This window comes from Giraffa tippelskirchi, chromosome 9, assembly GCF_054371585.1.
Source record: "Giraffa tippelskirchi isolate mGirTip1 chromosome 9, T2T-mGirTip1v1.2.pri, whole genome shotgun sequence".
Lineage (NCBI taxonomy): Eukaryota > Metazoa > Chordata > Mammalia > Artiodactyla > Giraffidae > Giraffa > Giraffa tippelskirchi.
Window position 1 is genome coordinate 142,820,097 of NC_137283.1, and position 14,607 is coordinate 142,834,703.

A 14,607-nucleotide genomic window follows, 5' to 3' on the forward strand; every position below is an offset into this window, starting at 1 on the left:
CGTGAGATGACCAGTAATTTAACAACAACAACAACAACAAAAATACAGTCTAAACTAGCTGAATGCTCTCAACCCCTAGAGAATTTAAAGTCAGGAAATACAACTATTTAATGCCTGTTCTTATATCTTGTTTGCCTTTATTTTCTTTATAAAAAAAAAATTCTGATTCTTGCTTATTCAAGTCCCCAAGCAGCAGTTTGAGAAAGGAGAGATCTTCCGGTGATTGTTCTTCTCCTTTCCTCGCCATTTATACCTAAGTGACCACAATGACCCCTGATGCTCTTTGATAATGAAGCGACCCAAGTGTGGCCTGATACTTACCGGGGCTGCTTCACACACAGCGCCTGACCCCCGTTTTGAGGGATTCCTGTCCTCCCCAGGGCCCCTGACACACACCATTCAATAGAACACCCAGTTTCAACTTTCACCTTCAGGACCACTTCCCTCCTTAGTGACTCATTCAAGCAGGAAAGGGAAATCTGTGTTGGGGTGTGGAGTTTTCCCTTCAGATTAAAATGCTTCTGGCTGCTGGCAAAATTAGGAAAACAGCTTCAAGGATAAAATAGTTTTATTTCATTTAATGCTACCAGTAGGAGACCATTTTTAACATCTACCTCCAATAAGCATGCCCCTTTACGATTCAGAAGTCACCCCCACTTCTTATATAATACATATAGCATTTTACCTCTGAAAATGATTTCTGATGATGACACGGACATCAAAATTAGGAAAGCAGCCAGAAAGCATTTCCTTTCTTTTATGTTTTGTGCCAGTTGCCCTCCCTGTGTCTTTTCATTTATTCTGACAGAGGTTTGTCTCTTTGCCTTTAAAAGTTAAATCCACCTTCATCGCACAATGTAGAAAGAAGTGAAATTAAACTGCAGTGTGTTCCAGAGGAGAAAATCTACTTTATTCATCTCTCAGCCCTACTTTAACTTACACTGACCTAATTACAGCCCACACCAGGAGAGGCAGAAGAGCTGAAGGAGCGCTTCTGCCACCTAGTGGTCAGAGCCCTGTACTGTGCACTGAGATCTCCACGTTTTCGCTTTATTTTTGAAATGTCTGGCACACAAGTGCAAATGACCTTCTCTAGTCTCTGAATGAATACTGAGGATATGCATCACACACTGCTCTGTTCCTTTGGAGATTCAAAATGTAATGGTCTTCTAAGGAACTCTATTTAGACAAGGTTGAATTAATGGCTCTTAAGATGAACTATAGCTTGGAAAGTGTATTATTAAGACTGTATAACTTGTCATGAAAGTTAAATTGAAAATGATAATGCAAATATTAATAGTCATTAAAGACATCTTTTAAATATTATGCCCTGAATTTAATATTTAGGGATGTTGGCACCCTTCTCACTAAATCAATTACCCTTTCTCATAGCAGCTCCGTGAGTTAGCTAGCCGAATGATTTTCTCAGGACAGCTTCTGGTGTGTTTATTTGTTTGCTTCGGGGAGGGGTAGTGGACATTTCAGAATGTCCCGTTCTCTTTTTTACTGGCTTCATTAACGAGTTATTGATCAGTGACTTGAAAGAAAAACTTGGATGAAAAATGTAGCTAGCCTTAAATCACCAATGCTAATTAAAACAGGGGAAAACAAGGGAATGCAAGGTGCTGAGAATGCCTTAATAGGGAAGCCAATCTCCTCATCCACCAAAGCACCAAGGCAGCAACCATGAAGTCAGCCTGGCATTCCTGCCTGGATCACAGAGCAGGGAAACGCCCTGGTGCACAAGTTCTTGTGGATAGAAAAATGAAGGAATCTGCTGTATACAGAATGGGTCATCAATTTGGGAATCATTAGGATAAATAATGGCCAGGGTTACATTTACAGTCCTTTCCACAAAGCATTCAAAAGAGGTGTGATAATTTGCAGTGTTAGAGTGGATTAAGATGCTCTTCAACCCTGGCTCCAGATTGCTTATCATAATAAATCTAGAGAGAAAATTAGTAAAGAATTTTCATCATTATTTATAAGGACTGTTAAGTACCTACTGTTTTGAGATCTTGTTTAGAGTCATGGTGATATAAGAGTCTATTTATATGATTTATGGCTTAACCAGACCTATTTTATTTTATGAAAACTTGCAGTGCGTTAAAATTGATATGATCACTTATTTATCAAATGTTTATTGGAGAGTGAACTATGGGCCAGTCCTTGAAACAGATACAAGGTTTACATATTACAAGCAAAAACCAACATGGTCAGGCTCTCATGAAGGTTAATTTTATTGTTTTCCTCTACTCTCTGTACACTGCACACTAAAATTAGAAATGATGTATTGCACAGTATATAAAAATCCACCCACTTTTTAATTCCACTGCCCTTGGTTAAGTCAATCTTCTTTATTTTTAGTTTTGATTATGTCAGTGGCTACCAAACAGGTCACCATATTCAATCTCTGTGTTTTCCCCAAATTAATGTTTAAATCTTTACCCCACCACATGACAGGACTGTGAGGTAGGAATTTGGGAGGTGATAAGATCATGAGGGTGCAGCCTTCATGGATACAATTAGGCTCCTATGAAAGAGACCATTGATAACTCTCTCACCCGCTTTCTGACAAATGAGGACACAACACAATGTCAGTAGTTTACAATCTAGATGATGGCCCTCACCAGAGCCCGACCATGATGACACCATAATTTCGGACTTCCAGCATGTAGAACTGAGAGAAATAAACAACCTAGCATGTGGTATTTTTATAGCAGCCTGAAGAGACTATGACAAATAGTTTCTTTATAATTTGAATTAAGGGAGTAGACATATCTGGAAAGGGGCATTCCAGACATCAGGAACTGTTAGCACAGCTGGACACTGGACTTTGGTTGGTGTGGCCCATATACGTTAAGAGGTCAATAAGGCTACAAGAGAATGAAAGAGAGGAAGTAGTAGAATTTGAAGCAAAAGTATTAACATGATCCATATCATGTAAGGTCTTACCAGCTTTCATAGAAAACACTGGCTTGTACTTTTTAGACAATAGTGCCTTTGGAAGATTTTGAACAGAAGGGTGGCATTATCCTAATAAACAAGATCCCTGAGGCTATTACATTGAGAGTAGATTTTTTGTGGACAAATATTTGTAATCTACTGGGGAAATTCAGGTAGAGTCTAATAATGGCTTGGACAGCAGTCTTAGCATAAGTAATTGGATTCTAGATATATATAATGATCCATCAGTATCTTCTGAAGAAATGTATTTGGGATAAAAGAAGAAGACAGAAGTAAAAGAGTGACCCCAAGATTTCTGATATCTAAAACTGGAAAAATGGACTTGTCATTAACACTAAAGGGGAAGAGAGAGGGAAACCAAGGTTTGGGGAAAAGATTAAGACATATTAAGTTTGAGATATCTATTTGAAATGCAAATAGAGATGAGTAGGCAATTGTATTTTTGTCTGTAATTTAGGGTGAGAGATCTGAAAATATATTTGGAATTTTCAGAATACAAATAGTGTTTCAAGCCCTGAGACTATATGAGTTCACCAAGAGAGAACACAAATAGCAAAGAATAGAGTTTTAAATACATTCTCAATTCTGGAGTATTCCACTATTAATAAATTAAGAATAAAAGGGAAAACATAAAAAGGAGTTTAAAAGTGTAAGTGCTAAACACACAAAAAACAAGAGAATTTTGTTCTTGAAGTCCAGTGAACAGTTCTAATAAGTGAAGGAACAATCAACATATCAGCCCAGCTTATAAATCAAGCAAGATGAACACTGAAAACAGATTATTGAATTTAACAGCATGGAAATCATGAATGACCTTGACAAAAGCAGGGCTGGCAGACTGTGAGAAAAATAGCATGATTGGATAAGATTTAAGAGAGAACAGGTGGAAGAGATGATGTGAAGAAAGTAAATATAAAATCAAATGTACTAGTATAGAGCATATAATACTAGTTATGTCCATATCATTCCAAGCATTTGATAAATCAGTCATGAAGACTTTGTACCTCGAGACAAAACATGATTAATTCTTGAGCCTCTTCAGAATTAAGTACATAATGAATTAACAGAAATTGAAGTCACACACACAAAAATCCTAAAATTACTTTATTATTATTATTATTTTATTATTATTATTATTACTGTTCTTTATATTCTTTACTTTCCTTATATTCTTCCAACTGCAAAATTAGATATATTTAGGTTGGTGCAAAGGTAATTGCAGTTTTGCATTGTTGAACTTTGCTGTTTGATATTGGAATACATTCTTAAATAAATGTGGCTATGTTACATCATTTTAATGTGAATTTCTCACTTTATGTTTTTTGTTTTTACTAGTGATTTTCTAGGCTCCTCTGTCCATGGAATTCTCCAGGCAAGAATACTGGAGTTGGTAGCCATTTCCTTCTCCAGGGGACCTTCCCAACTCAGGGAACAAACCCTGGTCTTCTGCATTGCAGGCAGACTCTTTACCATCTGTGCTACCAGAGAAGCCCTAATGACATAGTACTTGCTCTTTATTTTATATTTATTGTAAACTAAAGAAATGATGTTAGACAAAAAGTAAATTCAAGCGGTTTTCTTATTTGAGTTCAAAATGGGTCATAAAGCAGCAGAGACAATTCGCAACATCAACAATGCATTTGACCCAGGAAATGTTAACAACGTACAGTGCAGTGGTGGTTCAAGAAGTTTTACAAAGGAGACTAGTCTTGAAGATGAGGAGCACAGTGACCAGCCTTAGGAAGTTGACAACAACTGAGAGGACTGTTGAAGCTGATCCTCCTACAATTACACAAGAAGTTGCCCAAGAACTCAAAGTTTACCATTCTACGGTCATTCAACATTTGAAGCAAATTGGAGAGGTGAAAAAGCTAGATAAGTGGGTACAACATGAGCTGATTCCAAATCAAAAAAAAAAAAAAAATCATTTTGAAGTGTCATCTTCCTTTATTCTACACAACAACAATGAACCATTTCTCAATCAGATTGTGACTTGTGGTGAAAAGTGGATTTTATATGACACCCTTCAATGACTAGCTCAGTAGCTGGACTGAGAAGAAATTCCAAAGCACTTCCTAAAGTGAAACTTGTACTAAAAAAGGTCATGGTCACTGTTTGGTGGTCAGCTAACCATCTGATCACTACAGATTTCTGAATTCTGGTGAAACCATTACATCTGAAAAGTATGCTCAGCAAATCCATGAGATATACCAAAAACTGCAATTCTTACAGCCAGTGCTGGTCAACAGAATGGGCCCAATTCTTATCCATGACAAGTGCCCCACACATCTCGTACAACCAATGCTTCAAAAGTTAGACGAATTGGGATATGAAATTTTGCCTCATCTGTCATATCCACTTGACTTCTCGCCAACTGACTACCAGTTCACATCTCAACAATTTTTTGCAGGGAAAATGCTTCCACAACCAGCAGGGGGCAGAAAATGCTTTCTAAAAGTTTGTTGAATACCAAAAGCATGAATGTTTTAGCTAAAGGAATAAACAAAATTGTTTTTCATTGGCACAAATATGTTGATTGTAATGGTTCCTATTTTGATGAATAAATATGCATTTGAGCCTAACTATAGCTAGGCTATAATGATTTAAAATTCACAATCTGAAACTGCAATTATTTTTTCACCAACATAGTTTAGTTACTAATATTCACAAGTGATCATTTATAAAGAAATCAACAGTAAAGAACTAAATGAGATTAGATAGCCAAAGGTATGTTTTTTTTCCAGTAATCATGTATAGATATGCTAGTTGGACTACAAAGGCTGAACACTGAAGAGTTGATGCTTTTGAATTGCGGTGATGGAGAAGACTCTTGAGAGTCCTTTGGACGGAAAGCAGATCAAATCAGTCAATCCTAAAGGAAATCAACCTTGAATATTCACTAGAAGGACAGATTTTGAAGCTGAAGCTCCAATACTTGGGCCACCTGATGCAAAGAGCCAGCTCATTGGGAAAGACCCTGATGCTGGGAAAGAGTGAAGGCCAGAGGAGAAGGGGACAGCAGAGGATGCGTTGGTCGGATAGCATCACCGACTAAATGGACATGAGTTTGAGCAAACTTTGGGAGACAGTGTAGGACAGAAGAGCCTGGTATGTTGCAGTTCATGGGGTTGTAAGGAGCTGGACATGACTCAGAAAATGAACAAAAACAATACCAGTAAATGGATCATATATACAACAGTATCTTGTAACCATGATTAAGGTGAGAAAAGTATACAAATTTATTCAAAAGAAGAAGACTGAGTTCCAAAAATAAGACAGTTCAGTTCAGTCACTCAGTCATGTCTGACATTTTGCGACCCCATGGACAGCAGCATGCCAGGCTTCCCTGTCCATCACCAACTCCCAGAGCTTGCTCAAACTCATGTCAATCCAGTAGGTGATGCCATCCAAACATCTCATCCTCTGTCATCCCTTTCTCCTCTTGCCGTCGCTTTTTGCCATAAGGGTGGTGTCATCTGAATATCCGAGATTATTGATATTTCTCCTGGCAATCTTGATCCAAGCTTGTGTTTCATCCGGCCCTGCATTTCTCATCAAGTACACTGCATATAAAATAAGCAGGGTGACAATATATCGCCTTGACGTACTCCTTTCCCAATTTGGAAGCAGTCCATTGTTCAATATCTGGTTCTAACTGTTGCATCTTGACTTGTATACAGATTTCTCAGAAGGCAGGTAAGATGGTCTGGTATTCCCATCTCTTTCAGAATTTTGTTGTGATCCACACTGTCAAAGTCTTTGTTATAGTCAATAAAGCAGAAGTAGACGTTTTTCTGGAACTCTCTTGCTTTTTCTAGGATCCAATGGATGTTGGCAATTTGATCTCTGGTTTCTCTGCCTTTTCTAAATCCAGCTTGAACATCTGGAAGTTCTTGGTTCACGTACTATTGAAGTAGTTCACGTACTACTTGAAGAATTTTGAGCATTACTTTGCTAGCGTGTGAAATGAGTGCAATTGTGCGGTAGTTTGAACATTCACTGGCATTGCCTTTCTTTGGGATTGGAATGAAAACTGAGCTTTTCCAGTCCTATGGCCACTGCTGAGTTTTCCAAATTTGCTGGCATATTGAGTGCAGCATTTTCACAGCATCATCTTTTAGGATTTGAAATAGCTCAACTGGAATTCCATCACTTCCACTAGCTTTGTTTGTAGTGATGCCCACTTGACTTCGCATTCTAGGATGTCTGGCTCTAGGTGAGTGATCACACCATCATGGTTATCTGGGTCAGGAAGATGTTTTTTGTATAGTTCTTCTCTGTATTCTTGCCACCTCTTCTTAATATCTTCTGCTTCTGCTAGATCCATACCATTTCTTTCCTTTATTGTGCCCAGCTTTGCATGAAATGTTCCCTTGGTATCTCTAATTTTCTTGAAGAGATCTCTAGTCTTTACATTCTATTGTTTTCCTTTATTTCTTTGCACTGATCACCGAGGAAGGCTTTCGTATCTCTCCTTGCTATTCTTTGGAACTCTGCATTCAAACGGGTGTCTCTTTCCTTTTCTCCTTTGCCTTTCACTTCTCCTCTTTTCTCAGCTATTTGTAAGGCCTCCTCAGACAACCATTTTGCCTTTTTTGCATTTCTTTTTCTTGGGGATGATCTTGATCCCTGCCTCCTGTACAATGTCATCAACCTCCGTCCATAGCTCATCAGGCACTCTATCAGATCTAATCTCTTGAATCTATGTGTCACTTCTACTGTATAATCATAAGGGATTTGATTTAGGTCATACCTGAATGGTATAGAGGTTTTCCATACTTTCTTCAACTTAAGTCTGAATTTTGCAGTACGGAGTTCATGATCAGAGCCACAATCAGCTCCCAGTCTTTATTTGCAGACTGTATCAAGCTTCTCCCTCTTTGGCTGTAAAGAATGTAATCAATCTAATTTCGGTATTGACCATCTGGTGATGTTCATGTGTAGTCTTCTCTTGTGTTGTTGGAAGAGGGTGTTTACTATGACCAGTGTACTCTCTTGGCAAAACTCTATGAGCCTTTGCCCTGCTTCATTCTGTACTCCACGGTCAAATTTGCCTGTTATTCCACGTATTTCTTGACTTCCTACTTTTGCATTCCAGTCCCCTATAATGAAAAGGACATCTTTTTGGGATGTTAGTTCTAGAAGGTCTTCATAGAAAGTAAGACAGATAATTTAATTTTAATTCATTTGATAAATTAATAGAAAATTAATAAAATTTACTGTTAATGAACATTAAGCAAAACAAATAAATTTAGACCCTGATTATCATTTACCTTGAGATGATTAGAGAATCCTAAGGCAGTTTCTTGTCTTCAGTACCTACACTTAAGAGAACATGATCTTGAACTAAGAAGAGGTGAATAATACGCAGAAAAAATGAATATGCAATTTAAGAAGCAATTCATAAAATATAAATAATAAAAATACAAATCATGCATTAAATTCTTCTGCACCTAAAATACTGATACCCAAAAAGCCCAAATAACCAGAACAATCTTGATAAAGATAAACAGAGCTAAAGGAGTTAGGCTGTCTGACTTCAAGTCATACTACAAAGCTACAGTAATAAAACAGTATGGTACTGGCACTAAAACAAATACAGATCAATGGAACAGGCTATAAATCTCAGAAATAACCCTACACACCTATGGTAATATACAACAAAAGAGGCAAGAATATACAATGGAGAAAGGTTTCTTAAATTAGGCAGCAACATGTAAAAGAATATTTGAATATTCCCTAACACCATATGGAGAAGGCAATGGCAACCCACTCCAGTACTCTTGCCTGGAAAATCCCATGGACGGAGGAGCCTGGTAGGCTACAGTCCATGGGGTTGCTAAGAGTCAGACACGACTGAGCAACTTCACTTTACTTTTCTCTTTCATGCACTGGAGAAGGAAATGGCAACCCACTCCAGTATTCTTGCCTGGAGAATCCCAGGGACAGCGGAGCCTGGTGGGCTACCGTCTATGGGGTTGCACAGAGTTGGACACAACTGAAGCGACTTAGCAGCAGCAGCAGCAGCAGCAGTAACACCATATACAAAAATTAACTTAAAATGGATCAAAGATCAAAATGTAAGGCCAGACACTATAAAATTCTAAAGGAAAACATACAGAACACCCTTGGGCATAAAATGCAACTATATATTTTTTGATCCACTTCCTAAAGTAATGAAAATAAAAACAAAAATAAATGGGAACTTATTAAACTTAAAAGCTCTTGAACAGCAAAGGAAACAATAAGAAAACTAAAAGACATCCCACAGAATGAGAGAAAATATTTGCAAATGAAGCAACTAACAATGCATCAATCTCTAAAATATACCAGCAGCTCATGCAACTCTGTGTCAAAAAAACAAATAATCCAATCAAAAAATGGGTGGAAGACCTAAGTAGACATTTTTCCAAAGAAAACATACAAATGACCAACAGACCCATGAAAAGATGCTCAACATCACTAATTATCAGAGAAGCATAAATCAAAACTACAGTGAAGTATCACCTCACACTGGTCAGACTGGTCATTAAAACGTCCAAAAATATGAATGCTGGAGAGGGTTTGGGGAAAAGGGAACTCCCCTACAATGTTGCTGGGAATGTAAATTGGTACAACCACTATGGAGACAGTATGGAGGTTCCCTAAGAAACTTAAAGTAGAACTACCATATGATCCTGCAATTCCACTCCTGGGAATATACCCAGAGAAAACCATAATTCAAAATAACACAAAGATGTATGCACCCCAATGTTCACTACAGCACTATTTACAATAGCCAAGATATGGAAGCAACCTAAATGACCACTGACAGAGGATAAAGAAGAGATGGTACATACATACAATCGAATATTACTAATCTATAAAAAGAACAAATAATGCCATTTACAGCAACATGGATGGACCTAGAGAGATTATCATACTAAGTGAAGGAAGTCAGAGAGAGAAAAGCAAATATCATATGATACCACACATACATGGAATCTAATCTTAAAAAATGATACAAATGAACTATTTTCAAAACAGAAATAGACTTACATATATCAAAAACAAACTCATAGTTACCAAAGGGGAAACACAGAGGTGTGGAGGAGGGGATAAGGGTGGAGGTTGGGATAAACATACACATATCTTATGTCTTGCATATATAAGACAGATAACCAACAAGGATATACTGTGTAGCACAAGGACCTCTACTCCATATTTTGTGATAACCTGTAAGAATAAAGAATCTAAAAAGAATGAATATATGTATGTGTGTGTGTATATATATAACTGAATCACTTTGCTGTACACATTGCTAACACATTGTAAATCAACTATATATCAATAAAATTAAAATTAAAGGAAAAAAATTGAGGCCAAAAGAGAAAAGAAAAATCATGAATAAATCACAGAGGGCCACCTTAATATAAAACAGACCTGTGATAGCTGGAAGTGTTCCCCAAAGCAGGATGTTATAGAAGATCCCTCTATGCAGTTCGAACAAGATTATTCCATGATCTTACTGTGAAATATCATTTAGATTTTGGCAAGATAGTTTAAAGACTCTTATTTTAAGTTAATTCTGTTTGAGAGCTGAATCTGAGTCTAGCAAAGGGAAGTGAATATTTCACCTGAGGATCTTAATCCTTAAGAGCAAGAAAGCTTTCCACTGAAGAAGGCAGAACATTTGAGGACATGACTTTCCCAGTCTTTGACCTATAAATATGTTAAATCCTCTTTTAAATCCTCCCTTCATTTAGTCTTAAAGTCTGTGAAGCCAGGATTTACTATTTCATCTGTACAGAAAAAAAAAAAAAGAAAACATGTCCACATTAAGGTTTCTTATGAGTTATAAACACTCTGTTGAAATCAATTTTAAACATTAATACAGAGTATTGGAAAGACAAAATAAAACATACACAGAGAGAGAGGAAAAAAGAAATAAAACAGAACATTTGTTTAGTGTTAAAAATTCATTAGTATATTTGAGGAAATAAAATATATTCATAAGCTCTTTTAAATATTTAATGTTAAAGATTTTACTACCAAATAAATTTATTAAAGAGAAATCTTAAATTGATGTGTTCTTTTCTTTAATAAAAATGCCAGGTTTAACTATCCAATCTAAATAGTATAGAAGTTAGTGAACATTAAATCCACTGTAATGTTGTTTTATGCTGTATTACCTTCATTGACATCAATTAAAGTATGCATTTGCAAAGACAAGAAAGATTTATTTAAAACAAAGATTTTATTAGTCATTGTCACACCTGAAAATTAAGCACCCCCAAATGATCCTCTCTTTAATGTTTCCTACAAAACTATTCTAGGGAAGTAAGTCTGGAGAAACCATAATGAGTATATTTTTATTGTTTTTATTTAACAAATGAAAAAAATTTTAATTGCCATGTCAGAAAAATACTGTTTTTAGATGGACAAAGGATAAAGTTTTAAATGGATAGCTAAGAAAATCTGATTTTGATAATATACTTTTCTTGACCTACTATATTTAAACTCATTTGTCTGTGTTTGATTTGCTTTGAAATATAAACAAAAATATGAAAGGTGAGAATAGTGTTCTTTGTAAATGAAGATTTATTGTTATTTATTTTATTCCCTACTAGTAGTTGAGTCTCTGGACTCTAGTGAACAATAGATATTTATTGAATATATGTATGTTTGAAAGACTAAATGATTTGAAAAATGAATGAATGAAATATCACTTTTTATGCTATTTTAAAGTTGAAGACCTTTACTCTTGGAAATATTAAGTAAATTACTTAAATAATTATTAACGGAAACACTGAAGATCCTGTTGTCATGCTGAGGACTCTTCACTATGATATTTTTCTCATCTGTGGAAACACTATTTAAGCAAGAGTAGGGGTAGCAGTTTGAGCAGTGACAATCGCTATATAAAGAAACATAGTTATAACTAGTAACCTAACATCTGCTTAAACATTGACTAAAGTGAACTAGGAGATAGATCATGAATGAAGTGATTATGAACTGGATTGATATAGTAAATGAAGATACAAGAAGGGAAAAAATAGTATTTCAGATACCTCATCAGTTCAGTTCAGTCATTCAGTCATGTCCAACTCTTTGTGACCCCATGGACTGCAGCACACCAGGCTTCTCTGTCCATCACCAACTCCCAGAGCTTACTCAAACTCATGTCCATCAAGTCAGTGATGCCATCCAGCCATCTCATCCTCTGTCGCCCTCTTCTCCTCCTGCCTTCAATCTTTCCCAGCATCAAGGTCTTTTCCAATGAGTCAGTTCTTCGCATCCAGTGCCCAAAGTATTGGAGTTTCTGCTTCACCATCAGTCCTTCCAATGAATATTCAGGACTAATTTGCTTTAGGATTGACTGGTTGGATCTCCTTACAGTCCAGGGGACTCTCAAGGGTCTTCTCCAACACCACAGTTCAAAAGCATCAATTCTTTGGCACTCAGCTTTCTTTACAGTCCAACTCTCACATCCATACATGACTACTGGAAAAAACATAGCTTTGACTAGATGGACCTTTTGTTGGCAAAGTAATAATGTCTCTGCTTTTTAATATGCTGTCTAGGTTGGTCATAGCTTTTCTTCCAAGGAGAAAGCATCTTTTAATCTCATGGCTGCAGTCACCATCTGCAGTGATGTGGAGCCCCAAAACATAAAGTCTGTCATTGTTTTCAGTGTTTCTCCATCTATTTGCCATGAAGTGATGGGGCCAGATGCTGTGATCTTAGTTTTCTGAATGTTGAGTTTTAAGCCAACTTTTTTCACTCTCATCTTTCACTTTCATCAAGAGATACCTCATAGGAACTATAAAACCTGGATAAATGAGATAAGAGTTCTGAGAAATCTAAGAAAAATCCCACAGTCATTTGTGGGATCTGGAGAATGATATTCATTTTGATTAAGGAGGAAAAATGTGACTCCTTGAGGAAAATATGATAATTCAGTTTCAAAATTCTATGTTGTGAAGGGGGTATAGATAGAAAGATAGGCAAGTCTACCAGGAATTAAGTAAAAGGCTTCAGTTTTTTAAAAAATTCAAAATGGGGGCGGGAGGAGCAGCAGCGGTCAGGCTACTCAGCTTCGCGAAGGCTCTCGGCGCGCCGCGGCCCTCAGGCACCCGGCTCTCGCCCGCCCCGCCGCCACGATGCCCAAGAGGAAGGTCAGCTCTGCCGAGGGGGCGGCGAAGGAGGAGCCCAAGAGGAGATTGGCGAGGTTGTCAGCTAAACCGGCTCCTGCAAAAGTGGAAACGAAGCCAAAAAAGGCGGCGGGAAAGGATAAATCTTCAGACAAAAAACTGCAAACAAAAGGGAAAAGAGGAGCAAAGGGAAAACAGGCGGAAGTGGCCAACCAAGAGACTAAAGAAGACTTACCTGCAGAAAATGGAGAGACTGAAAACGAGGAGAGCCCAGCCTCTGATGAAGCAGAAGAGAAAGAAGCCAAGTCTGATTAATAACCACACACCCAGTCCTGTCAGTGGTCCCTGTTTCCCTTCTTGTACAATCCAGAGGAATATTTTTTATCAACTATTCTGTAAATGCAAGTTTTTTAGTAGCTCTAGAAACATTTTTAAAAAGGAGGGAATCCCACCTCATCCCATTTTTTAAGTGTAAATGCTTTTTTTTAAGAGGTGAAATCATTTGCTGGTAGTTTATTTTTTGGTACAACCAGAAAATAGTGGGATATTGGATACAGGAGGCTTTGATTGTCTTGGGTGTCAGCTTAACATTCCATAGATGGGGAGTAGCTTTTATATCCTATAATACAAAAGCATACTAAATGGCAGTTTGGAGTCAGTTGTGCATTTAATGTCTTGAACACTTTAAAATCTCTTCCCATATTGTTTTGGTAGAATTATTTCCTACAGCAAACCACTTTTTGACCTTGGCTCTCCTGGTCAGAATTTTGTGCACTCTATAACATCTTTAGTTGTGGTAGTCCAGTTTTCCTAGTAACTTGGTTAATGTGCTGTGAACGATTGACAGTTTGGGTAAGTAGTGTATATGATGTTAAATTGTGAATCAGTGGGACTTATGATGTAACAGCATATCAATATTTGAAGATATTGGTACTTGATATCCTGTTAAGGAAAGTTTGCTCCAAATTTTAAGCTGGAAAGTCACTGGAATAACTGTTAAGAATCACAACTATATGATATTTTAGATTTCTGGTACGTATATGAAGAATTGTGTACAAAATTGAAATGTCTGTGTAGTGATCCTCAAAACAATCAATCAAATCTCAGTTAATAAAAGAATTTCTTGAAAAAAATTTTTAAATGGAAAAAGTGTGGTAATGAAGCATTGATCTTTATTCTCATTGAAGGAACTCAAGTGGATGAATGAAAAATATACTAACTCTCATCCTGCTCCTCAGTGATGTCAAGATCTTTTTTCCTTTGGGCTTTTCTACTGTATCTTCTGCCTAGAATGATCTTACATGTATTTCCTTGGCTGATTTTGCTTTAGTGCTCAACTAGCAACTGAAATATCATCCCTCAGAGTAACCTTTCCTAATCCTAGTACTTGTTATATATAAAGCATTGTTTTATGTGCTTTTACATATATTAACTTATTTGCTATGCTATGCTAAGTCGCTTCAGTCGTGTCCGACTCTGTGCAACCCCATAGACGGCAGCTCACCAG

The 14,607-nt window shown here is 37.0% G+C and overlaps 1 pseudogene across 1 annotated transcript; it reads left to right on the forward strand.

Annotated features, from left to right (window-relative positions):
• Nucleotides 1-13,011: 13,011 nt before the first annotated feature.
• LOC145522047 (non-histone chromosomal protein HMG-14 pseudogene) lies at nucleotides 13,012-14,233 on the forward strand (annotated as a pseudogene). The gene has a single exon (XR_014065871.1). The product of XR_014065871.1 is annotated as a non-histone chromosomal protein HMG-14 pseudogene (transcript).
• Nucleotides 14,234-14,607: the final 374 nt, after the last annotated feature.